The sequence below is a fragment of the Onychostoma macrolepis genome, chromosome 19 (assembly GCF_012432095.1).
Source record: "Onychostoma macrolepis isolate SWU-2019 chromosome 19, ASM1243209v1, whole genome shotgun sequence".
In the NCBI taxonomy this organism is placed as follows: Eukaryota; Metazoa; Chordata; class Actinopteri; order Cypriniformes; family Cyprinidae; genus Onychostoma; species Onychostoma macrolepis.
Genome location: NC_081173.1, coordinates 20,422,007 through 20,436,866, shown reverse-complemented (window position 1 = coordinate 20,436,866; position 14,860 = coordinate 20,422,007).

Here is a 14,860-nt window from a genome sequence, read left to right as displayed (position 1 = left end):
TCATGCAGGTACACAAAAATTATGTTGTAGATTCTCCATGAAAGTGAACCATAGGAGAAAAGTCTGCCAAGATTTTCAGCATAACTGTCAACAATGAGCAATATTTTTAAGGCTAAACACTAAATGGAAATTTTTATTCATTTGCAGAAGGATAGTATAAATCCCAATGACTACATACTGTTACACTGCTGTATGTGTTTTGGGAATCTTTAGTTTAGAGTAAAATCATATTGGTGTCATGTACACAGTCAAATTATATATTCAGTGCTGTATTGGAATACTGTTTTGTTCACGGCCATCAACGTACACTTAAGGATGTATGGTCAATTTCACCACAGAGAGCCATAAATAATTTCTAGCTATAAACCCCGGTAGAATTATCCCCCAACCCCCCCTCTCTCTCTCTCTCTCCAATTCTATCTCTCTTTCTGTCTTGTTCTATATAGATCTACTGTGGCCCTCTTCAGTAGCTGCAGCGGTAATAGTAGCTCTGTCCAGCTCTTCATTGCCTATACTGATGGATTCACATATCAGAAGAGTGGCCGGTCGATGCTCCTACATTCTTCATTTACCAGCGAGAGAGAAAGAGACAGAGGCCAAGCAATGTGTTTAACCTGGTCAATGCTCAGAGCTAAGATGCAGCCAAAATCTCCTACTGGTTAGGGTGCAACATGGACTTCCATTGCTTAGAAGGTTGTTATTAAAATCCACAAAAACTAATTATGAGCATACCTTAACAATTTTGTCTCAGGAGGGAGAAGATACAAATTCGGTGCTTCCTCTCTTAATTTTACCTTCCAAGCAGCTTACATGCTTTTCTGAATGTACTTCTGACTCCAGAGGTATACCTGAGTGATCAGAGAAAACATTTTCAAATGTTTCAAAAATCAAATGCCAAAACAAACTAATTAGATAATGGATGGAATCCAGATTGAAATAATTATGCAACTATTTTACATTTAAGCATTATGTAGACTCTGTTACGCAAGATGCTTTACAATGCATTTAAGGTATACATTTATTACTTCTTGCATTACTAGAGAATCATACCCATTACTTCAGTACAATACTGTACGGTTTAAACTACCGGAAGGTTATAATGCCACTATGCCAGTAATACAGGTTAGCCTCTAAATCTCACACTGTATATTAACTAATGATGAGCCTTGGATTTTTTGACATGTTCCACTCACTTAAGAATGAAGGGATAACCTTTTTGTGTCGACTATTAGTTTACCATTTGGCTCTACACCCTATTACATGTAACAGACTGAAACAAATTGAGATTTGTGTAAAATGGCTACATAAGCAATAACAATATGTCAGCCGTGATTTTTATAAGAAAATACATACACATGAACAGTACAACCTTGGTGACTTTTTGTCTAAATACACTTCACACGGGCAATATGATTAAGATGCTTTAAAACTGTTATTTGGAGAAATTGGACTTGTAAGAGCACACTGGTTAAGTCATTAATAATTATGAAGGCAGAAATAGTAAAATGTTTCCATTAAAATGAACCCATTTTATTTGAGGACCTATTTAAAACAACCACGAAAATCATTTGTTGCCATCAACAATATAAAATCAATAGTCAAGGTCATGGTTGTCTGTTTTTTCAGATAAGTAACTCCACCCCTTTATTATTTCTCTGCACTAGTCTGCTAACGCAAATAAATTACATTGTGTGACCCTGAATGTCTATTGCAACAGTAGTACAGTTCCAACATCCATCTGACTTTGTGTCCTGACCTTGTGTTCTCTTTTCAATATGTAATTTACCAAATGAATAAATTATAATCAGATTTTTATTAGGTATTGATTATACTAACAGCAATTGTATTGTAATCACAAAATATGCATCTCTTAATTTACTGTGTTTACATTAATGTACAATGGTAAGTGAAAATAAATCAATTTATTTTCTATTTTCTCACGCAGCTGTAAGAGTGAAGCTCAGATCAGTGTGCCCAAATCATGCGATATTGTTTAAAATAATTTAATAAGCACTTTGTTTTATGGGATTGAGTTATTGTTTTATGATGACTCGGGGAGCCAATGGCTTTGCAGTGCTCTCCAGCTCTCTCCACACCTCGTTTTATTTTACAGCACTACGCTTTATTACTCGGCAACCAGGCCGTCGAGCTGCACGGCAACCACGCCAAATCCTGAGTTTTCCCATCTTTTCTCAGTCCTTTATCAGAGAAGAAATCTATAACATTGTGAAATATCAAAACAACTTAAGCATGTCAACATATACGTTACAAAAATGTACAGTTCAAGAAATGTTCTCAAACACAAGTACTGACAGCATTTATACTCAACTGATAATTGCTAATAAAGAGAAATATTTCACCTAAACTTTTAGAACGGATAATGAGAGGTGAATGTTGCTAGTGAATGTTATACAAGAGAATGTTATGTAGAGAAGTGTGAACGCAAGAACTGTATGCGTGTGATGGTGTAGTCCTGGGAACAAGTGATGTGTTTTCATTACAGCTCTCTGGCCCTTTTACTTGTGTCCGATATGCTCCAACCCCCAACCCCCAGAAGGCAACAGGACAAGGCGCACACTGACAGGAGAATCATTGGCGCATGACAGGGGTGTCCTGGTTTTCCCCCTCTACACGCTAGGTGCTGTTAAAGATTCAAGACATGAGCTATATGTGCAGTGGCTAAGCTGCTTGCTCAAGCTTTCATTAGACTGTATTAAAGGAATAATTCACCCCAAAATGAAAATTTTGTCATCGTTTACTCACCCTCATGTCATTCCAAACCAGTATGAGTTGAACATAGAAGATATTCTTTTGTATCTGGAGTCTTTTCTCCTTTGGTTATGTTAAACATTATGTTGAAGAATACTGGTAATCAAACAGTTGATGGTCTCCACTGACTTTCATAGTATTTCCTATCTTTCCCTACAATGGAAGTCAATGGGGACCAGCAACAGTTTGGTTCTTCAAAATATCTTCTTTTGTGTTCAGATGGGACTGAAATTTCAGTAAGCGTCATGAAATTTTCACATGGACAGCATTAAGTCACATTGAAAACAGAGAAATGAAGCGCTACTGTAACAATTCCAGGGTAATGAAAAATTCAGAACTGAAATACTGAAGTTTGAATTCGAAATTGAATTGAAATGAGAGGAAAAGAAATTTGACTGAATTGTTATTCAACAAAATTCAACACAGGTAATGCATTCTAGTGCACCCTGGTCAAAAAAGTTAATTATATAAACTATAATATACAAATTTCTGTAGTTGTTATTTTAAATATCTAACTATTTATCTAGACAGATATCTTCAAACTTCAAGGCTTACAAAGTCTGTCTTGATAATATTTGCTTTTCTGTTTAAAAATTACAGTAATTTTGTTCACATTTAATTTATTTGAATTCTATATATTAAATTGGAATTCTGTTTGCAAAATTCAAGAAAATTCAGGAATTTAGCAGCATTCATTCAATAGTTGCATGACAATAATTTTTTTTTCTGTGATATATAAATACTTGCTATTTTAGTTATGGCAATAACAAGACTTGTCATATATTTATGTTACACGCATGCTATTTCAGTGGCACTTTGGAAGAATATCAACTTGAAAGAGTTAAACACAGAAAATAACTCTTATAAAAACACAAAAAAAGGCCTCTGACTCAAGTACGTGTTGCACAACTTTGGCTTCAATGGAAAAATAATAGATTTTTGAAAAGGGGAAGAATAGGAATGAAGGGATGGAAGTGGAGGGTGGATCTGATATTTCCATCTTTAATGGAGAACTTTAAAGATAACTCACTGTTTGTGTTTGAGCCACTCACTTTGAGTGTGGGAGTCAAGCACATTAAATCATGCACATACAAACTTAGACACACACACACACACACACACACACACACACACTGGCGTCACTGTGTTGTGACTCATTCAGAGGAAATGCACGGCTTTAAGCTTGGCCAGATAAAGTATGTTAAGGATAGAAGGGCTCTGAGTATAACCTGTATGTGTGTTTGGTTTTTATGGTGATGTTCTGTTTGTGCTAGTTGTCTGTAGCTAAGCTGAACAAGCTCTTAACTCTAAACAGGTTAATGGAACTTTTATGGGTCTCTCTTACAATCAGTTGACCTCTTGAGTTTCTCTTTGTCTATTTTACTCTCTCTCTATTCTGTCTCTCTTTCGCCTACTGGAAAATGTTGTTTCACGAACTGCAAGATCATCCCCTTTTCAAATAATACATGCAGGGTCAATTTTACAGGCAAGTACACAAACCACATACCACAAGCAGATTTACAGTTCCCTTACATGCACAAAATTCATAAATGGCGGCAAGAAATACTTTGAACAATAAGGTATATGGGTATTAATGGCTGACTACTACTTTGATGGATTTTGCAGATTTTAAAAGTGTCAACTGCATCAGATTTATCAGCGACAGCTGAAAAAAAGCTACTGAATCTGAGCTCCCATCTCTCTTTCTCTTACCAGGTCACTCTATTCTTATTCCCTGTTCTATGAATGCCCTGTCCAATACTCACACACACATACACACACACAGTCTGGGTGATAAAGGTGGGTGAGAGATAGCCCTGTAAAAGTCTTATCTCATCACAGTCACTTTTATTCATGTCCATCATCAGAGTGTCAATAGTAATCATGGACCAATCAGAAACAGTGTGATGGAGCACCAACCATGAAAGTACACACACACACACACACACACACACACACACACAAGTTAAACCACATTCAAAGAACACATTCTCTGGACAACATTAGTATGTATTAAAATGCTGGTCAAGCATTTGAAAATGAGATTTGAATGCAATAAGACTAAAATGAAAACTTAACATATAAAGTTGCTCTGTAATTTGAACACATACACACCTTTCCTCTTCTCACTTCATAAAAGCAATCAATATGGGCTGTCCTATAGGTTGTGTGTCTTCCTCTCCTCCTCCTCCTCATTTCCCTCACATCCTTCTTTTCTCCTCTTCTCTTGCAATTTATGCTTACTGATAAGTAGTAACTCCTGCACAGAAATGATGATGATGATGATGTGAAATAAAATACAGCTATGCTGCCTCCCTTCTCTCTATGCTGCAGACTAGACATGACTCTTAAAAGATAATAATCAATATTGATTTTAAGTGAGTGAGAGGGTGTAAAAAGGGGATTAATAGTGGAGAGAGATGGAGAAGGAATAGATGCATGGGGATGTAGAGGGGAAAAGTGCATGTTGGGGTGGTAAAAGCAGGAGGGGGAAGAAAAAGAGAGAGATGGGTGAATGGACTCCTCTCCATCTGAAGCTTGACAGAATCAATGAGCTTTAGAGGATAGAGCCTCAAGGTGCTCCACTAAACTGGAAACTGTGTGTATTAGTGTTGCCAAGACTGCTTAGAATATGCAACATTGGGCTTATAATCATAAATACTAGCATTTGAAACCTATGCTGTAGGATCAAAGCAGAAAAAAAACCTCCCTTTGGGGACATCCTTGTAAAATGGGTTTAAAAATAAACTAAAAGTTTTTTTAAATTGTAAAAATGCAGAAAGTTTCCTGTAAGGGGTAGGTTTAGGTGTAGGGCGATAGAAAATACAGTTTGTACAGTGGAAAAACCATTATGCCTATGGAATGTCCCCATTTAGACAGCCAAGTAAACTTGTGTGTGAGAGATCATGAAATTAAGTTTAAAAAAGCTCTTTTGCAAGTTGTTTTATGTTGCAAGGCCTGGCAACACTGGAGTATAATATGCTACAAGGCTTTTACACTAACAGACATTTGCGACTATGTTAGTGATCACAGATAAGAGTTTTGTACTTTATGTAAATGAGCAGTAACACAATGCACTGACTACCAATGGGAGTGCAGACAGTGATTCAATGCCTGATACAATTGGATACAGTGGCAGAACCGCCTAAAAACTTACTTAAGTTTACCCACTTACAGTGTTAGATGTTTCTTTTCTTGCAACAAACACAACAGGCTTTTTGTTTTTATGCTGCTGTGCCTTTAAAACCTCTACATAAACAAGCTTTTTGCATGTAAAATGAGTAACAGCATAGGCTACTAGCTGAATGTGGGTTTACCGACAAGTTCAATAAAGTTGGCATTGCCACGGTCCTTAACAACTTTTTCGCAAATAAGCCTTTTCTCAGTCCACCTTGAAAGAAGTTACTCAAACTGTTAAGATGAAACTGATATGTTCAAGGAGCGTTTAAAAAGTAAGGAATAATTGACGACGGGCCTTTGGATTATTAGAAAAATAATGAGGCCGTTACATCTCGGGTGTGCATTATTTTTCTAATAATTCAACGGACCGAAGTCAGTTATTCCGCTTATACTACGGTTGCAACACCTCAAGACATCGATCATATGATATATTTCAAGGCATTCGTCCGGTATTTCTACTTAAATCGCTATTGTGAGTAGGATTATTTCTTCCGCATCTCATCCAGCGCCTCCGTTGCTAATTCCTAAACGTCATTTTAAACCTAGTAACGGAGGCTTGAGCCGTTGATAGCGGACTAATAATACAGTTAATACAGTTAATAAATAAGTTATGAGAGAGAGAGAGAGAGAGAGAGAGAGATTACCTCTGTGCATCTCTCAATAGTTCAGCAGCATGTCTCTAGTTATAGTGAAACTTAGTTCCTTTTGTTCACGAACAGCGCCGTTGTTGTTACCTCGCTTGTGAGAAGTCATGTAGTTTTTAAGTTGTTTACTGATAAAATCGTCAGAGTAGCGCTAACAACATTAGCGCGATGTATGCTATGTGTGTGCAAACTGTAACTTATGTATGTGCTGTCTGTGAGGTAGAGAGAGCGGGAGAGATAGAGTATGTACTTTCCATACATAATAAAGCTAATTTTGTGGCAAAAACATGGACATGATCTGTCGTTTTTATCATATTGTTTACTATATTTATTTATTTGGCCAGTGTGGTTGTGGGTCTTGGTTATTTTGCTGTTGCAAAACCTTTGAAATAACAAAAATCATTTGGCGAAGTGATATGGTCATGTAATGCGGCCAAGAGCTGCCTGGAACTACGTTCGCCGTGCGTTTCCCTGAAAATAATTGCACACCTTAGAACGTTCGTCAGCCAATCAGATTCAAGCATTCAACGGTCCCGTAGTACAAGCAAAGACTATAGAATACCCATGAAGAGACTTTGGTATAATAAAAGTTAAGGCACTCTTTGCTAACCTTGTGAAGAGCTACATGCGCTCAGAACTCAAAAACAGTATGGCGTTTGGCAGGCTTGCAGGCCTAACACAACTTTCTCAGAGTTCTTTGTCAGAGTAAACTGGACATATTATGTTGCTTACTTGTGTGGTAAAGAGAATCAGCTCTCTTACCTTGGCGCGACTGGGCGGGGCAGGGTTGTGAACGCCGAACAAGCATTGTTGAGGTGTAGATGTGGGCGGCCATATTTCAATGCTCTGACTGCAGCAAATAGCCTACAATTGCAAATGATTTCGGAACGAGCGTTTATTTTCAAACAAATAACTTTTGGAAAGGAGAGGACGTTTTAACTTCTGAAATTACTGTTTATGTAACAAACTTTTCATTTAAAATAATTAAATTAAAAACAGATATGACATGATATGACACCAGCAATCAGAAAATGTCAAGTTGTCACACGTTTAAAATCTTAATCAATTTACATGATTAATTAAATATTTAGCCTATATTTTTGTATGTTACTTTAAACTTATTTTGCTGTTTTATTAAGTTTTATCATCAGTTTAAAGTCAGCATAAAATGGAAATCTCTTTTAAATACGTTATTGATATTATTATGAATGATTCATCCATGCTTATTTATTTATTTAGACCTTGTAATCTTTAATCAAAATTTCTTGAAACTTGATCTTCTGGTGAAAAGACATAGGCCTACTTCTCTCTGCGAATAAGCATATCTCCAGCCATTTAGTCCACTTAATATGCCTTCATCCAGTTTCAATGGTTTCTTTCCCTCGGATGTATGCCACAATACAGAAGAAAATATCTGTCACTACATTACATTGCAACTTTTATGGTTTCATTGTAACACATTTCCTGGCTATTTGGGCATGTTGTGTGTTCAGTTACACTTGATGACTAATTTTCTTTCACCATCTGGTCCATCTCGACAAAAAAAAAGAAAAAGGCTTGAGATGATAAGGGGTTTAAGACCATGAGAAAAAATACTTTCAGTCAAGTGTGTCCTAGTGTTTAACTGATATTGTATCTACACTTCATGTGTCATAATTTGTAGATATAGAATGTTTGCACCAGATTAAAAAATAATTGTGTTAATGTGAACAGTTTTTTTCAGAATGATAATGAGCTAATAATAACAAGAGTTTGGATTTTTGGATTAAAATGTATGCTGTGTGTTTAGAAAAGGCACTGAGAGGGCACCCCCATGTCCATCTATTCTCTTTACCCTCTGACAGCCACACAGGAACTCACTGGCCTTTTCTATTCCAATCAAACTAATTCTATCTATATTTACTCCATCTGCCCAGCCCAATGCTTCACTGAGCTGTATGTGTGTGTGTGTAAGCGTGTGCAGCAACTTTAATGGCACAGGGTCTCGCTGATAGATGAAGATTTAGCTCAGTGGATGAGAGCGCCGGATTAGGGATGACATCGTGACTACGCTATCCCATCATTCCCTGTCCAGCACCGCATCCCAGAAGCCCCCGGCCAGTTCCACCCCATCGAGAGGGCATGATGGGGTGATGAATGATTGGAGCTGTGGGAGAAGGGAGAGAAAACGAGGAAAAGAATACATTGTGGCCAACTTTGTCCTCCGTATCTTTTCTCACTGTTATTCGAAACACGCACACTTGCTACTGCTTTTGTACAGATGCAAACAGGCACACGCATACAGAGTTACCAGCTTTTCATTGGTTATCTATGCTAAAGAACAGTGGCCCAGGTCCATTATCCACAGGCTCCTCCCATCTCTAAATGAGCCAATTATGGGTGTTTATGTGTTTGTGTTGTTGTGATGAGGCTGAGCTGGCCGAGAACCACTGCAAAGCTGAACAGCTAATCAATGGTGCTTTAGTGCTAAATCGCTTTCTCTCTCTTGCACACATTTTTCTACACCAACTCCCTTTCTCAGTCTCTCTAACTCTTGCCTTCTTACCTCGTTCAATTAACAGAGGCATGGATGAACTGCCAAGTCAATTGACCATGAAGCAAACATCAAGTGCAGCAGCAGAGGTATTGGAAACAGTTGTTCTTTCATTACGGCATGATGGCTTTAAGAGCTTTATCTCCATAATGTGAATTCCGCTGTTAAAGTGACATGCTTAGGTGTATTGATTACGTTGTTATATTGCCTAATTTATACAACTTGATTGCCCTGGTTCATCCAACCCAATTAGTGTTGCCAAGCAAGCCCTGAAGCAGTGTTTAGGTTGTCAAATTAAATTTTGAAACATAAAGAGGAAAAAGAGGAAAAAGTAAATGTAGTCAGGAAGAAAAATTGAGGCCACTAGGGTACTACAACTGACACGACAATGTAAAATATGATCTGAAAAATGCAATGTCATCAGCTGAGAGCATTTTAGCATCAGATATGTTTGCCTCTGAAGGTCCAACTACCACATTAAGGTACACACAGCTGCACAAAACTCTAAAATTTGGATACTTCCACACAAAAGCACTGAGAAATTTGAATAAACCTGTGCTGAGATGAGTTGCACTTGAATTTGGCCGAGGACTATTGGCGAGCAGCACACTGCTGTTAGCCTAGCCTGTGCTAACATAAATAAATGTACAAGAAACGCCCCGTGGGGTACAGTGTGCCATCAGCCCGTACACTACTGTCATCATTTACCAGGCCAATCGTCTTGGGATCCGGCTGGCGATGGATTCTGATCACCCCGGGAACCAGCATGTGATGGATTCTGATTGGGTCGATGATCACTCTTCCAATAAGAGTAATTAATATAATGAAGACCCTCTGAGCACGTGCAGGAGCAGGTGATGAATATCGGTGCCCGTCGCTCGTTACTCATACATGACATCATACAGAGAGAAAGCAAGACAGAGAGAGGGGAAAACATTCACATAATGCACAAAACAAGCACAGGCACAGAACAAAAAATGCCCTGGAAAGGCACAACACATTTATAATACAGCAAATTAAAAGAAAAAACGCATCTTCCTGTAGATTTGAGCAGCAGTGTATGAAAGGGCATGAAAAAATTAGCGATTTTGAACTGTTGAAGATCCGTTTTGGCAATTTGTAAATTGCTCTAGCCTTTAGCTTGCAGCATTAGCTTAAAAATTATACTATATTGTATTATTTTATTTCATTTTTGTTATTAGATTATATTATATTGCACGTACACTTCTTTAGAGAGACCACCGCTGTGTTTCCAAACACAAGACGCACCAGGTAGCACCAAGTGATGCAGTGTCTGAAATTACAGATTGCCCTTTCAAGACACTGGAAATGAATCAAGGGCCCTTGATTCACTAGCCTGAACACCCCTCCCCACCTCCTACCCCTAGGGCACTTAGGCATGCATCTCTCTCTCTGTAAAAGCTGCAGTTCTAGTTATTAGAGTATGATAATGAACACAGTGGAATGAACTGAGGGCTCACCACAGAGGAATCTAAATGAGTCTACATACATATACACTCACTGGGGAAAGGGCAATTAGTGTAGGCCTTTCTACCTGACCCCCATAACGCACACACATACACAAGAAGACAGAGAGGGACCTCCCACTGCACAACATGAGTACATATGCAGATATGTCGTGGGATGTGACTAATTGGCTAATCTAGTGCCTCTCACACACTTAATCATCTTAAGCACTTTTAAAGGGCTGAGCAACAGGAACGTAATGAGAGAAAACCGCAGACTCCCAGTGGTGCACAATGTCTCATCCTCTCTCGTTCTGCTCTCTCTTTATTTTTTCATCCATTTTTTTTTCAACCATTAATCAGCGATTCCTAAATGCAACGGTTAATCTGCAATTGTTTCCCATCTGTACGTTACTTGGCAGGCTTGTTGTGGGATACTGTTTAAGTTCTCTCCTTGTACATTCTTTAAATGCTATCCAAGCTCTGTTGTTGTTTTTAAAAGGAGACTCTAAATTAGTTCTGAACTGAGCAGGTGAGATAAAGGAATACACTTTCCACAATCAGCCACAATCAAAACGGATAAGTATTAATAGAGGTTTAATAAATAAAACTCTATTATTATATTATATTATATATTATATTAAATACAGTTTTAATAGTCTGAATAGTCTGTAATTTAAATGTATGAATGCTCATTGAAACTTTTGAAATCATTATATAAAAGCATCAGAACTATTTATTCAGAACACAAAACTTCCGTTTGGCACGGAATTGTATTTTTTTGAATTAATATATATATATAAAAAAACGAATAATTGTTTTATGTAAGTTACAAATAAATGTAAGCTATAAATGAATTAAAAACAATATATAAAGTATTTTTACCACGATGTACACATTGAGAAAAACATAAAACATTACATCAAAATATTACAGATTGTTTATCATTTTAAACCAGTGATGCATCAGAGACTAATACAAGTAATTCCTGCAATTTATGATGGCCAGCAATATTAATATTAATTGTGACATATTTAGCCTAATTTGCAACAACAACAACAGCAATATTCAATGATTAATACATAACAGAAAACCACACTGCAAAGTGTGCAAGATGAAAAAAGCAACATTTAGTGACAAGTGCCTTACTAACAAAAAAGGCCAAGTGACAGTTTCTCTCAACTGGCCTGAAACTCACTTGCATAATACTTGCAACTGTAAAATACATGTATAAACAGTTCAGAAGTTTGGGTTAGCAAGTTTTTTAATGTTTAAAAAAAAAAAGTATCTTATGCTAACCAAAGCTATATTTATTTTTATGAAAACTACAGTAAAACAGTACTTTTGTGAAATATTCATACAATTTAAAATAATTTATTTTTTTGTTTTTACACTTTCTATTTTAATAGATTTTATATTTAATATTTATAGAAATGTATTTGTGTTACAGCTGATTTTTCAGCCGTCATTACATGTGTCTTCAGTGTCACACGATCCTTCAGAAATCATTCTCATATGCCGATTGGCTGCTTAAGAAACCTTTAATATTATCATTGCTGAAAACAGCTGTGTGGTGCTTAATATTTTTGTTGGACTGTGATTTCTTTTCAGGATTCTTTGCTGAATAGAACATTCAAAAACTGTATTTATTCAAAATAAAAATCTTTTGTAGTATTACACATGCTTTACTGTCATTTTTAATGCATCCTTGTTGAAAAAAAAGAAATTTATTTCTTAAAAAAAGAAATAAATCTTACTGACTCCAAACAGTAGTTTATATCAACAGATTTTTTATGTTTGCATGTTTAAAACGACTGGATGACATCTTGATTGGCTGGGTGGGTTGAGATGCTTAAGATAGTAATGACCTCTGCAGTGGATGTGAGACCAGGCCCGTCTAAAGAGTCTGCTTGTCCATGTGTGTGGATTGAACACACAGACGTCAGTGTGGGCCGGTTTCACCGCTGCTCTCTTTACAGCTCCTTTCATGTCCTGTTAATGAGAAAACCGCAGCACCCAGCATTCCCCTTGTAAACGAGGACAAATTAAAACCCAAATATGAATCACACTCAACATGGCTGACGCTCAAAAGTTGTAGATTTTCACCGAGGTCAGACTGGACAGCACATCGTCTGGGCGGCTAATGACATCCATTCATGGCACGTCCGTATGACTGCTGCTACTTCCCAAAGGCCCCATTCCCAGTTTGGTTTATATAAGTAAAACCTATAAAAACCTCTTGGCTATAAGATAAATGCAAGGTAGATGGCTCTGTTTGAAACCATCAGAGGATTTCTGATGAGTGTAGTAGATGTTTTTAAAGTAGATGACCCACTACCCTTCGAACGTTTGAGGTCAACAATTTGTGTCTGAAAGAAAGTAATTCTGAATTCTTTCTATTTGAAAGAGCTTACTACAACCCGAATTCCGGAAATGTTGGGACGTCTTTTAAATTTGAATAAAATTAAAACTAAAAGACTTTCAAATCACGAGCCAATATTTTATTCACAATAGAACAGAGAATATAACAAATGTTTAAACTGAGAAATTATACACTTTTATCCACTAAATGCCTGCTACATGAGCCAATCAAATATTGGCTCATGTGATTTGAAAGTCTTTTAGTTTTCATTTTATTCAAATTTAAAAAAGCGTCCCAAAATTTCCGGAAATAGCGTAGTACTTATTACAGAATCCTGAAGAAAAAAATATAGCAGTTTTCATAAAAATATGAAGCAGCACAACAGTTTTCAACATTGATCTTAATAAGAAATGTTTCTTGAGCAGCAAATCAGCATATTAACATGATTTCTGAAGGATCATGTGACACTGCAGGCTGGAATAATAATTGCTGAGAATTCAGTTTGGCCATCACAGGAATAAATTCTATTTAAAAATATAAGAAAATAAAAAAGTTATTTTAAATTGTACTAATAATATTTCACAATATTACACTTTTTATTGTAATTTTGGTGGGTGAGACTTACCAACCCCAAACTTTTAATTGGAAGTTTAATTACATTTGGATTTGTACAGAACGTCCCAACAGCATGGACTAGATGTTTACACATTATTGACAAGTTCAAAGAAATACGGTGTGGACTATGAACTCTGTGATCTATAATCAGATCATGCAAACCAGACATCTATTGCTCTTATAACTCTATGTAAACTAAATCACATCATCTAGTAGAGCATTACTATTCACTAAAACTCACCATCTATAACAGCTATAATGCCTGCATTTTCAGTTTAAACGCGCTTACCCAGCTACAGTCTTTAAGCTCCCAGTTAACAACCGACAGTCTCAGTTAAACAATTAGTGCACTTATAGTGTGTAGGACTGTCTGAGGCTACAGCCACATAACTGCACATCACGAGCATTGGTCATAAAATTAAGTCCTACAATTAAATGTTGAGGATAAGAGCGGTTTTAACGACCTCTGCGCTAGTTCAGACTGGGTTGGCCTGTCTGAGGCTGTCTACAGACACAAACAGCACTGCCGGAATATTAAAAACACACAAACGAAAGACCAAAAACACCATTAAAGAAAAGAGCCCACGGGTGATGCCTTGTTTTGTTGGCTTTCTGATTGTGATGATGGAAATAAGGGCATCATTTGTAGAGCATGACTGCGTGTGAGCATGTGGACAGAACAATGGAAAAAAAATCAGGCAGACCGCAGACACCGGAGGACCAACATCAGGACAGGAAGTGAGAGGGCAGTGAAGGGACTAATTCATTTCAGCATTAAAACTCATATGCTATAAGTTGTTGTATTTCTTACATGTACGCCTGTAAACCTTTGATTTTCTTGTTACAGCTAATGTACGCTAACCTGAAGGTGATATCATCAAGTCCCTTGTCCTTACCTAACCCAGCCCTTCAGTTAAACCGACATCAAACGCAAACGCAGCCTTATTAAACGTTCACATGAATCGGAGAAAGTTATATATAGCATTATATCAGAGAGGTAATGTTTGAATGCTAAAATAGTATCAGATTAATTAAAAGTCCCTGATTTCCCTGAAAAACAGCCTATAAATACTGCAGCTATCAAAACTTTGATCTTTTTGTTTGAGCATCCCGACCAATCCTACAAATGGGCGGGACTATCTTTTTCAGACCAAAAGCAGATGTTTAAAATTTGATTGGTGATGCAGATATTATACACTTCGCCTTCAAGAGATGACGGTTAATAACTCAATTAACTTCTTTATTGAGGACATAATATGAACAAGAACATTTTTGTGTAGAAGACACACCA